This window comes from Tinamus guttatus, unplaced genomic scaffold (genome assembly GCF_059628265.1).
Source record: "Tinamus guttatus ecotype Peru unplaced genomic scaffold, ASM5962826v1 Tinamus_guttatus_pri_ptg000033l, whole genome shotgun sequence".
Lineage (NCBI taxonomy): Eukaryota > Metazoa > Chordata > Aves > Tinamiformes > Tinamidae > Tinamus > Tinamus guttatus.
Genome location: NW_028288567.1, coordinates 4314101 through 4337820, shown reverse-complemented (window position 1 = coordinate 4337820; position 23720 = coordinate 4314101).

Here is a 23720-nt window from a genome sequence, read left to right as displayed (position 1 = left end):
GCCGAGCAAGGGTTTGGCTCCGTTAGCACTTCTCCCATGGGAGGATGTCCATGCTGGAACCACAGTATTATTTGAATCTTCAGCAGATTTGTGTTGTGGAATGAAGAATTCTCCTTTTAGTTTAAACTGTGTGTTAAGTTATGATTAATGATTTAGGAATTCTTGAGAATAACAGGAACAGTTTAATGAGGTTACTGGAATTAATAAATGAGTGTGCCCAGATCTATGCTGCCCAGTTCTGCAAGTATGTGTATTTGCGTTGGGATTGTTAAACATATCAGTCTCAGATAATGTAGCTATGCTAGCAAGCTGTCTCGTTTTCTCCATAGAAATGCAATGTATCTAGTCAAAGTATCTCAAGTCAATTTGGAGTTCTTTTGCCAGTATAAATTGGATGTCTGAAAAAGGGCTTTGGTCGTGTAAATAGACTATATAGTCACAGCAAAATCAAAATTTGCTTTTTTAATGCTAACATCTGTTTTTTGCTACATTACTATCAATCTGGAATAATGCCCTCTAGTTTACTCAAACACAAGGTGAAACCAAGAAAAGTCTTTTGGACTCACAACCCTGCAATCACATTAGAACACTCTAGTGACAGAAATCGCATTTTAGTCTGAGTGCAGAGTTTTGTGCTCACATTGTCGCTGTTTCCTAGAAATGCTTTGTTAAATTTCCCCCATTCTGAGCCTGATTGGGTAAAATGTCCAAATTTGTGTCAATAGAGAAGGCATGTAAAATACAGAACTGCATTGTAGGCCTTTATGTTGCTTTCTTCATGCTTTCATAGCAATGGGAATATATTCTCATGGCTTCCACATTTTGGCATTTATTTATTGAAATCAGAAGTGTAGATGCAAGCGTTTTTTTTGTGTGTGCCAATTTACATGATGCCATAACACAATATTTTTCATTTTTTCAACACTTATTAGCTCAGCTGCTCAGCCGTGAAGCACCACACCCTGGTGTGAAACTTATGGAGGAGTAATTCTGACAAGTTTATATTGGTCATAATTTACAGCATTTCGTTTGGGAGAATAAGCCTCTCATTCACATTTCCAGGCAATTTTGTGATTATTTGACAAGATAACTCTCATGACCTTTGGAATGCTGGTAATCTCAAGGTGTTCTGAAGCTATATATATATATGTATAATTTCACTTTTAGACAGTGGGTAGATGGAAACACTATTTTTAAATGGAATTTGTTGCATTTAAAATCATTATAATGTTAGTAGAGAAAATTCTTCCAACTGAGACTGTTCAGTACATATGTGTGTATAAATATACATATTTTAATATTAACCATTCATTAAGTTGAATGGTGTAATGCCATACTCCAAGCATTTAAGACAAAACTTGTGATGTCTTAAGATAAAATACTATGATGTATATTTTTCATCATAGATGACATATGGTGTAAGGACATAAAACACATTTTTTTCTACCCGGAAATTAATGTCTGAAAATAAAGCCAATATACAAAGCAAGTATCAGGTATTTGTTAAATTTTATTTATTTTTCATAAAAGGATTATATGTCATAAGAGTAGTTCTGTATTTTGTGATGATAACTTCTGGAGGTACTGTTTTTCTCCAAGTGTTAAGGATAATAAAATCTATAGTTGTTCCTTATTCATTTGTTTAATTATACTTTAGGGCTGTAGATATCTACTGCTAAATCAGTGAAGCTGACCTTCTTTCCAGTCAACACAGTCAGCGGGTCTTCTCTATGTACTGTTAAGGGTGTCCATGGTTATTAAGTCAGTCATACCCATCTGAAGTCTTGATGTCTAAAGTTAGGTGAGATTAATCATGTCTCTAGGTTTCTATCCTGGTTTTGCACTGTTTCTTTTGGGCTTGTTTTGTTTCATGCAGCAGAGGAGCTGTGGAATGAGAATATGGAGAACATGAACACTTTGCTGTAGAAAGGTGACCATCTAGGTGTTGGATCTGTTCTCAGGCTACCTGTAGAGCAGTTTTTCCATTACATATCTAAATGCAGTGTAATACACGTCAAAACTGCAAAATTAGGTCATCTGTAGGTAACAGGGGTCACCCATTCTGGGTCATTCAGCACAGGGAGAGTTACGTGTAGAATTAAAGAATTAGTTTTTCAGACAACATGTAACACAAAATTACGCTAGTGTAATGCAAGCAGTGTTCTCAGAAGTGGTTGCAAAAATACCTAGGCATGCTCTCTGCAAAAAAGCCCTATATGCAGAATTATGTATTGTTTAGGTGCAAATTGCTCACTCTTGCCTTGAAATGTGGCTTTTATTAGACATTGCTAAATTACAATAAAACTTGATAAGTTAATGACATTAGATCCACATCCTTGTTAAAAGACAGAGACCAAAGTACAGAAGTGCTTGGGTTAAGAAGACCTTTGCTTGGATTTGTGTGCTTTCTGTTACACTAAATTTAGCCAGTATTTTCAAATGCATTGTATATGTTTTCAAACTCAAAGTGAATTACTTAGTTGAATAAACCCTCCCATAAATTGATAATGTATGAAAGGAAACCAGGGTTATATGAGAGCAATTACTTTTCACAGTCCCTAGTGCAAACCATGTGATGTTGGGAAGTTCTGAGAGTTTGAATATGCTAATTATTCTTTCCCTTGCTCGGTGGTAGATGCTGTTTAGCTATAGAAATTGGCTCATGAAACTGCATGTTTTTGTGATGTGCTAGTTGCCATCTGCTTTGGAGATATTCCCATGCACTTTTGTTGATGCAACAGCTATAGTGTTTTCAAATGTTGATACTATAAAATGTAATGCGATTGGACTTGGACAGGTGCCTTAAACAGACCACCCATCATATTTACTTTGCTGCCAATCAGATCAGACAAACTCTAGGGTAAAACGTTGAGTGCTTTGAACTTTCCAGATAGTCAATAATTTGCAGTTCATTTTAAAACATATTTTGACAGCACTGAAAAAAATCCTGCTTAACTAAGTAAAAAAAATACTGTTACAATACAAGTTTTTGATGCTTACTTTTTCATTTGATTTTATTCTTAAGTTTTGTAACTATTTTCTTGAAGCCATGTAGTTAAAATGCTTTATTTTCGTAGCAAAAAAGAAAACTTTTGTCAGAGTAGTATATTATCATTATTATTATTATTATTATTCGAAGTCAAAGGCATAGCAAGCAGCTATAATCAATGATGTTTATGAAATAACTGGATCTGGTATGCAAGGTACATGAAATGAACAGTGCAAGTAATGTTTAATATAAATTATCCCTTCCATGAAGCTTAGATATGCTTATGTGACAAACACACTTGGAAATCACTGATTTTATATCCAGTAGGAATCTTTATCCTTGCCAGTTACAGAAAAATAACAAATTCAGAGTTCAAACCACTAATACATACCATATACACAATACTATGCACTCATGCATATATTGTTAACCTTTTTGGTGTCTTGATTTTAGCAACACTAAGAAAAGCCCAAAATGTTGACTTGAAATCTTAACCTTTTCAAGTGTTAGGGACTGAAGGTGAATGTTACAGATTGCTGGAAAAAAAGGGAGGGTTAAAATAGATTAAAATACAAGTCACAGCAGCATAGATGCTCCTTATCACAGATCCAGAAAATTATCTAAGATTGGATCAAAGGAATTGTATTTCAGAACAAGAATGCTTTTTATGGTAACTGATATCATGCTTTCCAAAACAGAATAGAACAGAGGTAAAAAAAAGGGCAGAATGAAAAGTAACAAAGCAGACAGTCAAGATCTTTTTCTTCTGAAATGTTAGGTGCAATTAAGAGCAATTCACTGAAATTACAGCACTGGCAAAATGACATAAATGAGAAGAAGACTTTATGTATGGTTACTCCAGCAAAAATATGGGACTCGGAGTTTAATTTTGAGGTGGCCTAAAAAAGTAAGATTTGTTTTCGTGCAAATGTTCAATAAGCATTTCTGAAAAGAAATAGGATTATCTGTTAAGATTTTCATAAGGAGCAAGTGAATCTTTTAAGGAATTTCATAACCATCAGGCACATTTTGGGTTTAAGAGTGGTTGGTGGTGTGCCAAGCACAGAGGAAGAGAAGTCTTAGGTGTGGTTGGTTGTTTCTGAAAAGAGATAGTGTTGACAATTATTAATAAGAAAAATGAAGTCTCAGGAGAGGATGGCCTAATGGCAGAGCTATTAGCTATGTCCAAAAAAAAGGTTTCACATCCTTGCTGAAGCATTCAAATTACATGAGAACACATTTTCCCAGATGGGTGAAAAAGAAACATAATCATCTCAGCCTTTAAAAATCATGACAGAAATAGTTGAGAAAATTATACCACAATTATCTTGATTGATCTTGTAATAAACTCTGCACACAATCTATCTGCCTTTGCTGGCAAAGAGCTCAGAAGGAAATATATTTCTCTTCTTTTTTAAGAAAAGGACCAAAAGGAACTTGGGGTGAAGTTTTTTCACATTTGGTTATTTATTAAGTAGAGATGCTCTGGAAAAAAACGTGGCTATCTAACGTGGCTATTCTGTTTAAGTTAAGCAGAAGTTCAATATAGGATCAGGTAAGGGATTTCTGTCATAGTCCTTTTCTATAATGGACAAAATTAGTTTGAAGTTCTGATATTCTCTAGTGAAGATTTCACAATTATGGCAAAGTTGTAGAAAGCTTATGAATTTTACTGTTGTAGCAGGATAGTAAATTGGTGTAAAACTGGTGATTTAAACAGTGGGGTTCAAGAAGATAGTGCTTCATGGCAAAGGAAATGAAAAATAAATATTATTAATATTATTATCACATTCTCATTCCTTTTGCTTTGGGAGATCGTAGTTCTTAGTTCTACTGACTGAATACAGAAATTGTAGATTTAAAAGGAATCTTAAATATTTATGAATAGAATAGATCACAAGAGATTTCCTCAGAACAGTATTGGAAACCCCTACCTCAATTTGATTACCTCAGCGTACTGAGTTTACACTGTGTTGTCCTCAAACAGAATTGAGAGATGTATATTTAGAATCTCAAAATACATTAAATTGTTCTGTATCTGATGCCAGTGTTTAGGAATGGAGAGATTTATTCTGATTAAAACAACAAACAAAATCCTATATTAACTCTGGAGTAAAATTCTTTTCTGCTCCATTCTGACCTGGTCATTGCCATTTGATATGGCCTATTTGAACTACTAAATGAGACTGTTAAGACAAAGCTTATTTTGCCATTTCTTTGCAGAGTGGAAATGACCATTTGCAATTCTGAACTTAAGGTTTACAATGGCTCCAAGAATCCGGGCCTCTATGAGACTTTGGGATCAGTGAAGTGGTTTAATATTAGAGCCTTTGTGGTAGTGATGTAGAAGAATTATTGGTTTAGGCAGCTTGAATTGTGAATTTGACCAGTACCTTTTAATCTTGTGTTATAAAAGGATGGATTTATGGACTGTACTGAAGCTGCCAATAGTAGTATATTTTATTAAAGGAGAAGCAAGAAAACTGAGTGAGACCCCAATTCCTCAACCCCTTCTTTTGTCAAGTAGCTGGGGCAGAAAGGAGAGGATAGACACTGCTTATTATGAATGAATATTGTAGATTTGCTCTAATTTATGAGACCTAGTTCTTTCTGATACAGTTTTATTCTGTGGCAGCATAGAAAGCAATACCTATCAAAGCTTTTAATTTTAAAAGCAAACTTATTGTTTCAATGAATATACTCCTGGCCTAATGTTTTAGCAGAACAGGAAACATGCACTTTGCGTGTCATCCATGTGTCAGAACATTTGATAACACTTCAAAAGGATCTGTTTTGCCAAGCTGGTTCTGATATATAAAAGCTATGACTTCAAATTATTTCCCCCTTTTAAAATTCCTAACAATTCTTTTTTTTTTCTTCTCAATAATAATGTTGTTATATTTATTTCCTAAGGGCATCCAGGTGTTTTCACTGGTATAATGCAATTTTGATACATTTCTGTCCTGCGTGCCAAATTAATTGAATTGATCACTGCATGTGAACATGGCTCAGCACTGTCCAGGGGCTTTTAATGAGATGCAGCTTGTAGGTTCCTGCTTCCCAAGGCAGCAGTGGGCAGCAAGGACCCTCCGTGAGTTCCGGAGAGCAAGGTGGGAGCTTCAACGCACTCAGGAGAAAATGTGTCGCGGAGCCCCACGTGCATCAGGGCTGATAATCAGCACTCATCCAAGCACAACAATAGCTAAATTTGGCTGCTGCTTGCACCAAGACACAGCCCGTCAAGGGCAACATCTTGCAAGGACCAAAAAGAGAAACTCGGGCTGACAGCAGCGTTGTACTTGGTTCTGAGACATCGTGCTTGGGTAGCATGTGAACATGTGAGCATGGTGAATCAGGGCAAAAATGGGCAGAACCGAGAGAAAGTAGAGCTCTGGAAGAAGCAAATTCTATTTATGTATTTTACTTCTGTGTTTTTAACAATATGGTAAATGTAACCCTATTTTCAAAGCTTGTGCCTAAACATACTTGGGTATAGGGTATATGTTTTTTTTCAACTCAGTCTTTAGGAAATAAATAAATAGGAGTAGATACTTGTGAGGCATAAATTAATGTGGCACCAATAATGTTGATGAAGATCTCGTGTAGAGCAGAAACCAAATATTAAATATGGGGACAGCCCCACACCTTAAGGAATTTAGATCTGGGGTTCGGGTTTGAGCCTAACTTTAAATAGAGCAAATTGTTCAGAAAGGTCAGGAGCACTCTTCACGTCAAAAAATAGAGTTAGTAGCAATGGACTTAACTCTGAAAGTCTGACATCCTTCAGGAGTGGTCATGCCTATTATGTCACTACTAAATTCTCGAGAAATTGGTAACTCAAAATGGAAAATCCAGATTTGTTCTTGTGAGCCTTGCAAGCTCATAATTACACTGTAGGTGTATGACTTTGGCTTTATAGACATTTGGTTTCGCAGACTTTTGGCTTCACACAGATAAATAATGATAACTAATAATAATAAACAGTCATGCTTTTACAATTACTTTTTCTTCATATGCAGCCTGCACTTGGACACATCCAAGTGTCACCTTTCTGTTTCATTGTTACATTTATTTTGTTCCTGCTTTCTAGCTCTTTATGTATATATTTACGGTATGAAAATACTTAAATCACTATTGCATTTTTTTGTTATTATTATTACTCAGTGTGACCACTTTTCCCAGGTGCTTATTTTTCTTATTGAAAAAGGGTCTTACTCTATTTTATTCATGTTTATGTTTAGTATGCTTCTGCCGCATTTCATGCTTGTTGAGCCTCTTGGATAGGATAATGTTTTAGTATGTGCATCATTATCACTTCCTTCATTATTTTATATACATTTATTAAATCATCTTAAATGTTTTTCTTCTTCATTGAAAATAAGCTTAACATATAACAGGTGTGGAGCCAGATGGGAGAGGGAGCTCAAAATAACAGTGCTAGTATATCCACAGCAGTGCAATGCAGAGGCCCCTCTCCATCAAACAACATGAACACACAGCAAAGCAAAGGGGGATACAGTAAAGCAAAGGGGGATATAGCTTTCCTAGCCCACTGGCTCTCTAAATCACCCTCTGCATGTCCTAAGAACCTATGGTTGCAGGTCTATATGATAAAAGGGAGCAATGCAAAGCATGTAAGTTTTCCAGGCCCCCAAATTTATTGACTCATTGTCATTCATGTCATTCACGGTGCTCTCAGTTTTTTTCTGCAATACTGAGATTTAATGCTGTCCTAAAATACACATTTTCCCTTTAAGGACACACGGTTTAGGTAGGGAGTGCTGCTGAGCTGCCTTGGGATTCCTCCAAAGTAAAAGGTGACAAAAAGTTGCCATAATGGCTTTACAGCAGCCCTGCTCTCAAGCATCAGCTTAGGACTGTATTTATTAAGTGCCTGGAAAACAGCTGACTGCGAGGTATTCACAGGTATCAGAAGGATACCCTCAGGATCACTGCAGCCAGGGGAAGTTTACGGGAGCTTCATGCCTCCTCTAAAGTGCATAGTAGCCCAAACTAGTCCCATGGTCTGAAGTGGGAGAAAAGGTCACAGTGCCACAGGTTGTCCTGTTTCTGCCTTTGCCTCCACGTGGTACAGATGAAGATCTGTCACTAAAGAGTAGAGATGTATTTCAGTTCCTTATACGACCGGGCTCTAAATCAAGAATGGTAATATAATCCTAGCTTTTCCCTCCCTTCTCTATATTATTATTAGACTATTTCCGTTGTCCCTGTTTCTCTCTTTTTTTTTTTTTTGCGTTTTTAGGAGACCACTATTATATTTTCTTTTTCTTTAATGTGAATATATCTAAAGAGCCCATTGTTGTGAGTTGAAATATTTATGTAGTTTAGCATTCAGTAATTCCATTTGCTCCTTTAATTTGATCCTTTAACTTACTTCTGCTTATTTTTACATACAGTGCCTCCAAATCCTCTGCACCAGATTTGTTTATCTTTTTTAAAAGCTTTCAGCTCTCTGCTTGTAAAACTCTTTGCATTTCATTCCTTACCTAACCACAATGGCCTATGTTGCACTTTTCCCTGTTTAGATTGAAGTGGGAAGAATTTCAATTGCACTCTTTCCAACAGTTGCTTAAACATTTCCCACTTTTCCCCTAGTAGCTTTCCCACAGTTAGTAGAAATCTATTCGAAAGTAGTTTCCACTTTTTTCAAAGTCAGCTACTTCATTTTTCTTACTGTTTCGGGTAATATTCTATGCTCACTCTTGAAATTGTTCAGCCATTTTATGGCTTATATATTTTTATAACTGCATGTAAGGACACACACATACACACTTATTTACTGTGTTTACTTTTTTCCTCTCTCTCTTCCTTCCTCAGCTTCCAATCTGCTTATAGCCTTCTGTTTCATCCTTGTGTCTTTTAGTGTTTTGGGTTTTTTTTCAATTCCTTGTGCTGAATTTTTTCCTCAAAGTCATTAGTGGGATGGAGACACTAATGATGTGAGGCATATGTCCTATCCTCCGGGACATCTGACCAGTTGGACATCTTGGTGTAAGTTCTGGCACAGCTCAGCCCAGATGTTTTAGTGGTGTGTGGGACAGTGAGAACGGAGTGATATTAAGCTAAGAGGAGACAGGCTATAAACAGAAAATGCTGGATCCCTTCTCCTAAACTTAGTTCAGCACTGAAACTGCATTTTGGAGCGGAAGCCTGAGAAAGTAAGGCAGTGTGTCCTGAAAACTGATTCCCTAATTACCCGTCATTATTAAACTGTAGATTTCCCCTCACCCCAGAGTCTAAGTTTCTGTAACTTTAAGAAGTCACTCAAAGTAGTAATAGCACTCGGTGTTTTATAATAACAAGAAATGAAAAAGCATTAGGTAGTCAACCCTTTAAAAATCCTTGGGCCTAATTCAGCGCTATGTGGCTCTGGGTTTTCTACTGGTTCAGATCCAATGATTTCACTGGCATAAAAGAGGATGAGGGTGAATCAGGCACTCTACTAGTTGTTAAACTACTTGCATAGGAAGACCAACTAGAGCAGAGGTGTGAGGTGACTTAGGTAAAGATTTTCTATTCTTTTACTCATTCTTGAAGTGCAAAGGCATATCCTGTGTAGTGTGGAATGTCTCAAAGCCAAAGGCCGTGGGCTTGCTCTCCAGCTGATGTTAACTGGCACAGCTCCCATGAAATCAAGTTTTGATTTGTGGAGCAATTCCAGATTAGACCAGCAGAGAAACCTGGTCACTGGTTGAAACTCCCAAACTCATATTACATTTGTTTATTTTCTCCACCCAGACAGTTCCTCCAACCCAGTTTTATTCCACATGACTACCTGACTGCACATTTCTTTCTGAAATACAGCCTCCAGCAAGTTCTTTCTCGTTAATTTTGAAGTGTTGACATAAGAACCAGTGGGGTGTAAGTGCAGCACCTCCAAACGCCATGTGAAAACCTGAGCATGATTGCAGAGACTGCATACACCTGCCTGAGTAACTTTGAATGAAATGCTGGATTAAAGATGGAATAGAAGATGCTAGGTCTGAACGAAGGAAAAGATTAAACATCATCTTCAGCACAGGCCATGCCCCAACATATAAACTCTTTGGAGGGAGCAGAGGCAAGATTCACTAACTGTGAATTAATTCACTTGCTTGCATAAAACCAAAAGATGCATGTTTTATATTGGGGCATTTTTTTTTGATGAGGCAAATAACAAAACACTGTCATGAAGAAATGCTTGTTTGAAGGGTGTGTGTATGACCACCATAGCATTTTATTTACTGTACAGCTTTAAGTGTTAATGGAGTTGTCCTGAAACAAGGTAGGAGCTAGAGCTTTTGGAATAAGAGGCATTTTGATAGAGCTGCTCTACACAATAATAACTGCAGCCTTCAAGCTAATCAGGGATGTTTTATAATATTATCAGTAGGTATTGAAAAACCCCAATGATTTGTTTGTTTATATGAAGTTCTATGGTTTATTTTTCCTTTTTTTAAAGTAGCACAGCAGTGTGCTTTTTTGAAAGAAAAATAATGTCAACAGAAGACTAAAGACCACTTGCCTGTGAAACATCTGCGCTAAGAAGCCACTTGAAAAGTAACCACTCAGTAGCATGATCAGAAAACATCTGTGAAGTTCTGGGAGGAATATTGCCTCTGGGAGGAGGCAAGGAAGGACAAGTGAGGTTGGAAGTAGGTCGGGGACAGCAGCAGCACCTCTGTTACCTCTTTCATGCTTGCATCGGTATTCAATGTCAAGGAGGCTAACTTCCATCTTTGTGCTCTCCTGGGTGACGTGTAGCTCCCCAGCCTCACTCGGGCAGCACGAGGATGAGGTTGGGAAGGAGGGAGCGCAGCGTGTAACCTGGACCTGTATCTGTGTGTGCTGAGCCTTGTTTGCCCTCGTTGTGCTTTACGTGTCAGATAAATTGCACAGCATTTTATTAGAAAAACATTGCTCCTAGGAAAATCATACATAGACAAGCCATCTGCCTGCATACATCTATCTGAAGACTTTTTTAATGCTGACAGTTTGATTTCAGGGCACTTAAGAAAGACTTGCCCAGGATGATACACAGCGGTGTCTTAACCATTAAGCAGACATTTGGTTTTAATTGACGTACAGATTATGCTGCCTTTTGAAAGTGGGATAGTAAGTGTTTATTCAATCACACCAACACAGCTTCTCAGCAACTTTTAGCAGAGAACACTGCTGAGACATTTCCCACAACGTACCGTGGCCTCAGAATCCCATTGGTTTGTTATAGAATAAACAGTCAGGAATTCCTGGAAATTAAAAAAACAAAAACCACATGGACGGTAGGAGAAAATTAAATTAGTGACCCTAGGTAGAAACAAGTAAGATTTTCAGGCATCCACTCTGTTTCCAATCTTATTTATTCCTTTTCTGGTATTAATCAACCTCTTAGATTTCCCTCTGGATCTGTTTTTTCTTTTTTCTTTTATTACAAATTTAAAGATATTGTAGAATGGCAACCACAGTATACTATAGGCTGAATATATTACCTTTCTGAGTAATGCAGACAGAAATTGATATGCATTCATAAGGATTACAAATATTTATGCATGGATGAGAAATATATAGTTAAGTAGACATAGATGGAAGTGTGTATCTGTATTAACAGAGGAAAAGATACACTGGAAAACTGGTGCATCAGTTCACTCATTTTAAGGAAAAAAAATCTCTAAGACTTTTACTGCTAGTTACAAATCTTGTTTCATATAATAGATCATAAAATGGAAGAAAAGAGAAAATGTAAGAGCCAGGCATAGGAATCAGAGTTTTTTGTCACCTTGAATAAATCTAAAGTACTCCAAAAAAATGGAGCAAATAATTTCAGTGTTTTTCACGTGGTCTGTATTGAACTGGTTAAGAACCCACAACAGAAAATTATTATGCACATCTGAGTAAGGGTTGTAAGGGTTTGAACACCTTGCAATTTTAGTACAACTTAAGCACAGTCTGCCCTAAAAAGTGACACTCTTGTGAATCACAACCAGAATGCTACTTGGTATTCTGGAAGAAGAACAGTCGCACCATTTAAAAAAGGAGATGATGTTCAAAGGGCAGATGCTCACCTTATATTCGAAATCAGGCCTTTTTCAAATATCTCCATTTGGGAAAGTAAACGAGTGGACATTGAAATGGGACGTTTTGAAAAATGTCTTATCTTTCTGCGGAAGAGAAGGAATATTGATCGTTTGTCAGATGGACAGGTTGGAGTTCACAGCATTGCTGCTGAATTTTCTGCCTTGGACGTGCACAACGTGGCAAAGCACATGCTGAAGTCTCAGCACGCGATCTGGTCTGCACCGGCAGACAAGGTGGGCTGTACGATGGAGGCATACGGCCTCCTCCTGTTGCTGGAGGAGCCTGCCAGCAAGGAGCAGAATTACCCCTTAAAAAGTATATCTTTCTTCTAAAGTGAAGAGGCTGATGTATCGTCTATATACATCTGTGATAGCCTGAGTTTTTCACCCTCCATGTTTGCCTCATCCACCTCCACAAGTTTTTTATCTGCCTGATTTGCTAGTGAATGAAGACGATATTTTGTAAGTGGGCTGGGAGCAGTTTAACAAGTACAACACACCTAGAATAATATGAACATTAACATTTTTAGTGATTCCAGCTTAACTTATGCTTCAAATTCACAAAACTGAGGCATTACAGAAACTTGCTTAAATATTTATCTTTGCCTGATAAATAAATATTTATCTTTGCCTTTGATTTATAAAATCATTGCCTTTTGCTATCAATTCAGTCTGTAGTGCAAGTTAAATAAAATTTAGGAATATCTAAACAATGACTTGTAACACTTTTAAATAAGCTGATTTTGACAAAAAGAAAAGAAATCCAAAAAACAAACAAACAAACAAAAATCCCCCCCCCCCAAAAAAAAAAAACCAGTTTTTGCTTTGTTTTGTTTGGAGCTAGGAACAGGAACTATAAATATAATATAGATTTCATAATGCTGTCCCTACTTGCAGTATTTTCTGTGCTTTACAGTGCTTCTTTCCATCCATTAATCTAAGGTGTAGAGCATAGAGACAGGCATTTCAGCCTCTTGGGACTACCAGAATGTATACATTTCAAACAATAAATAAGTAAGAAGCATCATAAACACAGTATTTTTGTGGCATTTTGATCTCAGCTGTCAGGAAAAAAAATAACTCTGAAATGAAAAATATCTCTAAGTTTATCAAACTTTGAAACCAAAGAAGCACTCGTTTGGGTTAAAATCAAGTTTGACTTTCTCAGAACTCATTGCCTACCTTTGTAGATAACAAAAATTGTCTTCATCACCTGCAGCATTCCTTATTCTTTACATGGATAGAGAGCACAAAAAGTCCAATACTAATAAACATTCAAGCTATTTATTTCAATAGTAAGTAATCGCTGTATAACGATTTACAAAAATTGCACATCCTCTGTTTAACTAAGGTTTTGCCTGTGATCTTCATAATCAGTTCTGCCTGTTTGAAGAAACGCATGCTTGCACAGCTTGAAACATTTAAAACCTTTCAAGTCGGGCTTTGGCACCTCTGATGGTATGTACTGTGCTTATGACAGTTAATCATGTGAACTGATTTTTTTTCTCTTCCCTTTAAACTTGGTAGATTTAAGATTATCTTTTTTTTTTTTTCCTTATATTGTTTCTTCAAAAGTTCAATTTCCAGTTCATGAAACTACTTGACCTGGAAAATAAACACTGCACCACATATAGCACTGTGGGACAGCAAAAGAAATCAGACTTGCATAGCTAACAGAGGAGGCACATCAATATGAAGCAATGAGGGCCTGATTTTTTATGGAGTTGTAGTAACAACTTTAGGCTATCTAAATGAAGTAGATGTGTTTTATCAGTGCCCTAAGTGCTCTGTAGCTTCCATAAAGGAGCTTTTAAATTCTGGTCCTTCGGTGTTTGGTGACCTAACTTTATTTCCCTAAAAATAATAAAAACTACAGAATTCAGTGGAAACCACTGATGTTTCATCCCTCTGAAAAGAAACAGAGTAATGTCCCTGCTAGTGGAATGGGACCAGGCTCCTCCCAAAGCACTGTGTGTGCACTTTTGCACCAGTGAAGGAGCTGACATACAGCTTTAGAAGTTATATCGCAGGCCCACAGAATAACGCAAGCTGAAAGGGACTCCTGGTAGTGTAGTCCTGTTGAAAAGAGGACTAATTTCAGAATTAGGTAAGGCTGCCCAGAACCTTATCCAGTTCAATTCTGAATTGCGCTAAGGATGGAAATTCCACTGCTTCCCTTGACAACCTGTTTCAATGCTGCACTAGCTTCACTGTGATTTTTTTTTCTAATGTCCAGACAGAATTTTCCTTCCTATCAGCTGTTGCCCCATGCCCTTCTGCTGAGCACTTTGAGAGGAGTCTATATGTGTCTTCTCTATGGTCACTCTTTCTTAAGGGGGTAGCAGACAGCAGATAACCCCTCCCTTAGCCTCCTTTCCTCCACTCTGAACAAACATGACATGCTCAGTTTCTCCTTGTACCCGATGCGCTCCAGTCTAACCATCTTGATGACTTTTCATTTGGGCTCACTCCAGTTTTATCCACGTATTTCTTGTATGAACACAGCACTCCAAATGCAGTCTAAAGAGTGCTGAATAGATGAGAAGGGTTAGCAAAAATTTATTCATTCACTCTGATATTACAGAACCATTCCATGCTTCCCTGAATGGGATGGCTGAAGGACTGCTTATTGACAGACTTGTCAAATAGCTCCAGACATTCCCACTCCCTGCAGGTCGACATGGTACAGAGAACAGGGTACACCCATGTTCTAGATCTGAGCTGCTTGAGTCTGATGTATGGAAATAGATGGCCTGAAGTAAGTAACAGGACTAAAGAATAAATACATACTTTGTAAATGCGTGGAAGACTTTAATACATAGGTTTTACAAGGCGTAAATCTATGGAATAGATAATACATGCAACAGTGAATCAGTGATTTAAACACAAGAATACTTTCTCAGGCAGTCTCCTTCTTTAGACTGACTCTATCATTTCAATTCATTTTACAAGCTTCCACTGAGTTTTTGCATCAATATGCGTCATTTTGCTACTGTGACAAAAACCACCATTAGGGAGTAAAGATGTCACTGCTTTACACTGACATTCAGCAGCAGAGGATGAACTAGTGGGATGAGATGTCTACTCATGGTTGCATAAATACAGGTTCTTATGCTACCTCTCTCATCTTTCTGGTAATGTTGTTTTTATGTTTGTATGGTATCTTGTATTAGCTTGAAAACTTTTTTTTTTATTGTTTCTTTGAATATTGCCCTGTGTGCAGTTTGACTTTGATAGGAACTTTCAGATATTATCTCCGTACTATCATAAACATATCTGTATGTTGATAATAAATGACTGCATTGCATATTTCTGAAGTATTTCATGAATGTGTCAACATAGGAAGCAGGTTGAAAATGCTGTGTTCAGTCATGTGGATTATGGTGTTCGGAAAAGGATTGCCTGTAACATCTCTATTTCCAATTATATTTTTCTATGTTGCTTGTATTGGACATATCTGACATTTCGAAACAGCATCAAAAGATAGCATTCTACTGATTACATCTTTTTTATAATTATTCTTGGTTTCATAAATGAAGTCTTCAACGATTATGCTAAAGTGGTGTCTGTATTTATGGATTGGCACTGCATTTTTATATGAAGCATGCTTAATTTTTTCACTAGAATTTTGGGGTGGCAAATAGAGATCACTAATAGCTTCTCTTTGCCTGGAAGGCTGGTGTGTTTTACCTCACTGACTATTCACGCAGTTTGGACAGATTACGTATACTGGAATCCTGCCCCTTTGTATGCTGCCATCCCAGAATATTGGCTGTAAATTGTAAGAATAGGAAAGAAAGCAAGCTCCTATTTTGAAACTAATGTTCCTCATAAGGAAACTTTAAAAGTGAAAGTTCTTCCAATTCTAATCATCCTAGAAGCACCAGTAGCCCCATTTCCCTTTATAATTGTAAGCATACCAGGCTCTTGGACTTTCATTCTGTATGTGCTATTATAGCACATAATACGGCCCCAAAATTCTGGTGCATAAAAATATCAAATTTTCCTTGTTTTATTGAGAGTTTTATTGAGTTACAGCAATGACAGTTAATGGGATGATAGGCATAAATGCAAGCTGCATTTTAATAGGATGTTCATATGAGCAGAATAATGATAGCATGTTAATTACAATTATATATTTTTTACCCCTTCCTGGTGATGAACTGTGTTTTGAGGTGCTCAGAACAATGTGTTTGGCAACCAAGATAAAACACTTGCAAAGCTCCTTGCTAGTAGTTTATTCACAGAATTACCATAAAATGGTCCTGTCTTTGTAGGTGAAGGGGGGAGGGAAATCATGACGAGGAATGAGAACAAAAGGAATTACTTTGCAGTAACATGCCATCTGGGATGAAAATTTGGAAGAGAAGTGTGGGTTCTTACCAAAACATGACCTGTTTCCCAGTCTGTACATTGTCATAGTAACTAAGTATCATGGCACGTACAGTGCATTTTGGATTCCTAAAGATAAATTAACATGATTTATAGGAATTTATAAAGAATTTATAAAGATACATTCCATCTTGTCTGGTGCCACCTGCATGATTTTAACTTATCTCTCCATTTTGTTAAAAATCTCACATAATGTTTACAAAATAATCCTTCTTCAGAGTCATTGCTGTTTCTTAATGGAAGGTGAAGAACAGCATCTTTGCCATACCTTTGCAGTGTTACCTGGAAACCTGTAAAATTGTTTATCACTTTCCACTAAGGTTCTTATAGACATTATTCCGCATTTTTTAACAGTAATATACACTTAGATGCCAATATACTGCTTTTGTTGAAGACAGACTAATGGTAGAGCTGGGTTGCTGATTTAATTACCTCTGGATCCTAAAAGGGTGTATTTCAGGGACCAAATTTCCCCCTTTAGGTTTGTTTACAGTTTATGTTGTTCACACGTGTTAAGTAATTTCTAGCAATTTTGGCAGAAAATTTAGTTAAGAGACTGAACTCATATGTAGTCAGCATTTCTTCATCATGCAGACATGCACTATTCATAACGTGACAGTTGACTCATACTTAACAACCTAATTATTTTCTTCCAGGCATGTGTATTAAACTAGACCCAGACTAAGAAGATATTTGCTGTGTATGTACAGCAAAACAAGGTCTCTGTAGTTCTCCATGATGGACAGCATTTTGAAGAGAAGTCCTTATTTTACAGCAAAGATTTGTTTTACAAACCTGAACTCTGCAGCTCAAGGAAGCTCTTAACATTCTTTAATGAGTGAGTGTGAGTAAACGGTGCACCACGTCAGTGCTAGTCAGTGATGGCTTAGGGGTATGAACTTGTTTCCACTGAAAAACGGCTAGCTTTCACTGGTGAGAAATATCCTACTATTCTGTGATGGAGCACTCAGTTGTTCCTTCCTGCCAGGGTATCCTAAATAATCTCCCAACGCAGGCTTCCCCAGCTGGAATCCTGATCGGTATTTATGATTTTTTCAGATAACTAGTGGTTCTAACAGTCTCAAGTTAAAAAATATCCAAACCCAAGATATGCTGTTCAATAAAAATGTTCCACAAATCACCTCTTCCTTTAAAGAAGCTTTTTTTAATAGTAGCTGGAGCTGAGTAATTGGCCAGTCATCTATTTAGTTTTGAGTCTCTTCCAAGGAATCTTCTTGCTGGTGGCATTTCTCCTGATGAGTGATGCTGAGTCCTTCTGTGTATCAAGAGGTACAGCTTTTTTTTTTTTTTTTTTTTGCTATGAGCATGCACCCTACCTGAAAAATATTTCATCTGTGAAATATCCTTAAACCTTCTGGTTTTGGCTAATTGTGATATTAGTCCTAACTTTGGCTACAGGGCAATGATAGTCGGACTTTGTCAGGATTTTCTTGGCGAATGCTGCAGCTTGCTGCTACAAAAGTAAAACAAACACCACGGCACATTTGAAAGGAGAAAATCTCAAGCCAGCCAAGGTCCTTGACAGTTTTTCTACATACTATTGCTTCACATAATAGATAGATGTTTGCATCTGAACTGGATTCACCGTTTTCAAAGTCAGGCATGTCTCAGTCTCGGAGTTCACATACAGTTTAGATTTAGAGACAACTGGAAAGACAAAAAGCAACTGGTTGTTCTGTAAGTAGTATTAAATGGATATAAATCTGAATGATCATTCTGGATTTGTATTTAAAACTGAGAATTTAATCTGGGGCAGTGTGGCCAAAGGATTCTGATCTCTGACCCATTGGTAGGTAAATTACACCATGTTAAACATAATATGAGTTATATTGTTCCACAGCTTTCAGTCATGTTTTAAGAGGATAATGTAGTATTGTTAAACTACGGTGGATAATGTTACTTTCCTAAATGATTCCTTTAGGGTAGTTATTAAATCTTGGAAATTAGAGGGAAATTCTGCAGCACTCAGCATTGCAGCCTGACATTTTTGCAGATCTTTTCATCACCTTTATTTACTAATGTATACATTTTATGTGTTATGTAGGCCAGAATCAGTAGTCTGGATCCCTGTTCAGGAATGTTTGCAATCAGTCCCATGCTTTTCAGTTTGTATCTTCCCTAGTGTATAGGAAAGTACTTCATATTTTTATGAGCGGTAATGTATGTCAGGATACATACTTACAGAATAAAAGCCTAGTTATGTTAAAAAAGGGACTAGGTTGAAAAAATAAAGATCTTCACTCAGCAATATCACAAAGGATAGATGAGGAAGATGGGCTTGACTTGATAGATTTTAATGAGGAAAAACTGTATAGTCAGACATTTACTGAAGAATTGCTATTACATATATGCAAGTGAAAGGCACCTTTGCACCTCTATGTTCCATTTTTAATTTCTTGTATTATAATTATATCATAATTTTACTGCGACACAGATTGTCATATTCCACATTGTGCAAGGGTCCTGCTATATAATTAGGATTCTTAGACATTTTAGTAAACAGAAGACAACACTTTGGGACATGAGATAAGACCATAGAGAGAAAAGATCAGAAATCCATCCTGATTCCTATTGTAATAGCATTTGGTTGTTGTTTTTTTTTTTTATTTTTTCCTGTTTGAATGTTTGTATTTCAGTTCTTTTCTTGCCTTTTAAAATATTTTAAATATCTTAGAATTAAGACCCACTCATATCTGTTTTCTCTTTGAGCTAAAAATGACAGAAATCATCGTGGGAATTCAACAGCTAATTGAAAAATGAACAAGAACCTATGCTGTCTCTGAAAATTTCTGTGCTTCAACCTTGATATTTTCTACTTTATTTTACCTTACCTTTGTGTAGGCCATGTCTAGATTTCCACATATTTTCATAATATTTCATAAAAATACAGATGCAAGGAAAGGAACAATAATTTTGATATCAATATTTAAAAGATTCTTCTAAAGTAGTAGCCCATGATTTTTTTCCTATAGTATCATCTTGCTTTATCAGAAATATAAGACTTCTTGTCCCTGAAATGCCATACTGGAAGGAATAAAAACAGAGTCATAAGAAAGAAGGAATAACTGAATTGTGTTCCAACAATTTACAGATATCCTCATTTCTTTGAAGAGATATCAAAATCTGAAAATAATATTTAAAAGAAATTCCTGCTGAGCAGCATTCATGCACTACTTCTGTAATTCTTGTAAAATCAAGGGGAATTAAAGCTTAGATTTATCAATCTAATTTCAGACCCATGACTAATGCCTAGTGAGAAGACTATTTACTCTAAGAGTTGTAGGAAGAGATGTAGGATGGATTTGACTGAAGGGAAGAGAATATAGTTTCATTTAAAATATGTTTCAGTGTTTTGTAAATGACTATCTGGAATTTCAGGAACCACAGTCCAACCATAAGATAAATTTAGCCGGAGACCCTTCTGTTTTTTAATCTCCTATGTGTGATATTGATATATGACTAGGTTCTTCAGAAAAATAACCAATGATGTTGTCTAAAAACACATTACAATCTCTGCAGTGATCTGCCACCACCTTTTATATCTCTTGTGTATCTCTTCTCTAAAACTCTCTAACCTCATCTCCACTGTGCATAGATTTATTTTTGTATTTTCAAAAGTGTGTTTAGAACATAATTCTTTACAAAAGTACTTTGTGCTAGATCTACTTGGAGGTATCTCTTCTAAAGCCTCAACTCCAGAGGATTTCCAAGCTGCAACCACAAATTGTGTCAGTTGTTTTCTGTATGAAATACAGTACTTCATTATTGCCACAGGGGGTACTGTTGGCTTAATTTTGTACTTAAGTCCCTACTGCTGAAATTATTAAGTTAATGATTTATGCTCCTATGATACAACAATCTCTAGTGTTTAAATTGGTTACTATGTTTTGTTTACTGTTTATAACTACCACAGTTGTTTTAAATGCCATGAAAACTACTTGCCAGCTTGTATGGTTTATTTCTCCCTACGGATTTTTACAAAAGACTGATTGATATAAGCTAAAAAAAAAACACTATAGTGATTTATGTTTTTTAAAAATCCCAAGAGCTATGAATTAACCACTGTTCTGTTATATAGAAAAAAATATCACTCTGGTGACACCGAACAATGGATATCAAAACCTACTTATTCTAGTGCTTGCTTCTGGTTTTATCATAGTGGAAAATTTGAGTGTACTTTTTTTCTTTCTTTTTCTTTGAATGCTATGACTGCATCAGTTTTGGACTATGAGCTCACTAGTTTTTCCCTTGGGTTCCCCCTCATTATGCCATGTTAAATACTTGATTCACTTACACAGGCTAATGTTTGCAAAAGTGAAAAAAAAATGTCCCAGAGTTCATTGCTTGACAGAGGTTAGCTCATTTTAGCTCCTGGTGCACAAAGAAGAGCTGTGAGCCTAATTTTACAGCTTCAAGGAAATCATCTGATAACAAAACAGGGCATATTCTGTAGCTCTCTGTTACTTTAAAGAGAAGCACTTACTCTTTTTCAGTGCAAAAAAAGACTATTTAATAGTCAAAATATAGCTGAATTGTGAGGGACAAGACACAGAGAGTTCAAGAGTGAACTATGGGAGTTACAAGACAGTGACATCAGGCATTTTTCTTTCACCCTGCAGGGTGAAATATCAGTCAAAATGAATCATAAAAAAAATTTTAAGACATCACATCTTAGGTTTCATTTTCCATAGTACTGATATCCAGTTTGTATTTGTATCATTTCATGAACCCTTTGAGCCATCATTTCCAAATATACTTAGCAAATTTCTTACTGGAGAGTTTGTGACTGAAATTAGAAATGCAAGTTAAATCACTTTATGGCAATATGTAAAATACACAGGGCAAATCTTACAGATCACTAGAGTCAGAAATCCAGCAGACCAGTTTTACCTACACACATCCACAGACCATGGATCAACATCCGAGCTGCTTTTCATTACTCCTAGAGGTCAGGAGCACATGTTGCTGATCCACCCATCAGCCTTCGGGTGTCCAGCCACTGGCCTAGTTCCCAGCGAACTCAGGCTGTTCAGACAGCCAAAAATGGATGGAGTTGATTAGGTGATGCTATAGGAGCCATCCCATCAGCAATACACTACCAGAACCTCTTATTCCCCAACACATGGGCTGGGATTTTCCCACTAGTGAGATCTCTTAAATCTATTACTTATCATCAGAGTAATGTAAAATGATTTTTGCAGTAGGGAGCAGCACTAAGACAGATAGTTTTAGGTGGAAGGAAGATGCTGGCAATATAGAAAATCAGGCACAAGTATTTTAATTGGAGAAATTCGTGGAAGTGACTTCCTGATACTGCTCTTTCATGTAAAACCAAGGAATTTTGCTATGATCCCCATATTTCTGTCCCAGATTTCCCCAACTGGAGAGCACCACAGATATTATTCAAAATAGAATTGATGCATTTGGGTTCCATCCAACTTGCTACACATCCACATGGTGATCTGCACATATACTTGCCAAGGGCTGCTGGACATCTGGCAACCAGAGCTACCTTTCCTCTGGGCTGACTTATCCAGACAAATGAGAAAATTATCTTTGACTGCCCAGAGAATATTTCCAGGCAGAAACAGGGGATATGGTCGCAGAAACCCTCAGCTAGTGACAATCTGTTAAGTGTAGCCTTTCACAAATTCATGTTATTTTCATTAAAAGACAACATGCAAGCACGTATGAAGTTCTAAAACCCACAACAGAAAAGCCTTGAGCTCTATCTAGCCTAAAATAATATAGGTTGAAGTTAAATTTCAGATATTTTTTCACATACCTACTAAGATCCTTCAGTGTATTCAATCCATCCTTCTTAACAAATATTTCTGAGGAGGGAAGAATTCCACGTGATATGGGAGAAAATCTCTAATATAAAGAAAATCTCAGATGTGAGGGTGAGAACCTGAGTGAGAACAGGAGGTCTGGTGGCGGAGGTAGCTCTCCAGAATTTTGCTTTTGGAAGCCCTACCTAGTCCTACAAACTTTCTAATGTGGGTTGAGTGAAGATACAGATATTTGGGTAAAGATTCTTCAAGAACTTTGAAATACAGGTGTGAATTTTACCTAACGTGCTTCAGGGACTAGTGGTCTACATGAGTGGATGGTGACTGGGGTGATCAAATAGTGGAATGCTGCCTGTATTTTCAGAAGATCTGTGTGGATACCTTAAGTGCCCAGCTCTGGACTGATCTCTCATATCCTCATCTGACTTTCCTTAAATATGTAGCTGGGTGCCCTCTTTGGAAGTTAAACGTACCACCCAGTAAGAGGACTCCGTGGGTACTTGTGTGTGGCCACATTCAGTGAAGACATCTGTGTACAGAAGAAGCTGGCAAAGGAAAATGTATGTAATCCATCTTGCTTCAACAGGTGTCTTTTTAAGTTAAACAAGCATCTCCACAGAAATGAGCTATTCTTTAAAAGTACTTTCAGAGAGACATTCCTCATGAAGTTTTCCAGGGCTGGAATGCTTTACATGACTTATTTCTGATAATAAGGTATTCAGGACACATCTTTTTCAAGGAGCTTTATAAGTATGGGAATCCACCATGCAAGAGAGGCTGTGTAGAGGAGGTGTGAGAACCTACTGGCAGAATTAGCCTGCAACTTTATTTTGTACAGCTTGAAGCTGTATTTTTTTTTCCTCCCATATTTTAAGACAACACTAATCTATGTGTTAATGTGTGGCCCGTGAAAGGTGTGTGAAAGGTCTGCTTGGCCCTCTGCAAGGAAAAGGCTTGTCTCCTTTGATTTAGATGACTCAAAAGGTTCTCTAGGTGGAAATTAACTCATCTAGGAAAGTCTCCATGGTAAGAAAAACATGAAAAAAAATACTTCTGGCATCAGAAAAACTTTTTCCTTAGTTCATTGGGGTACTACAACTATGGGAAAATCAAGGAAGGTGATAAACCTAAAATATGAGCAATCTGGAAATAACTCCCTCACCCACAACACATATAAACACATATCTCTGTGAATACTTTTTAGAGGATGAGGTAGAATACCTCAAAGAGATCATCAAGGGAAAGAGACAGCTTTTACCTCTTGTTTCCATTTTCTTTCATTTCAAGCCTTCTATGAAGTATTGATTAAAAAAAATTAATGAAAAAAAAGTTTATTTCCCTCCTATGTTGTTGTAGAGGTAAAAATGAAGTGCAAAAGAGTTATACTTCTGTTACTCTAGAAAGAAGATGATACTTGCTGAAGCACTGAGATCATCAAAATAACAAAGAGAG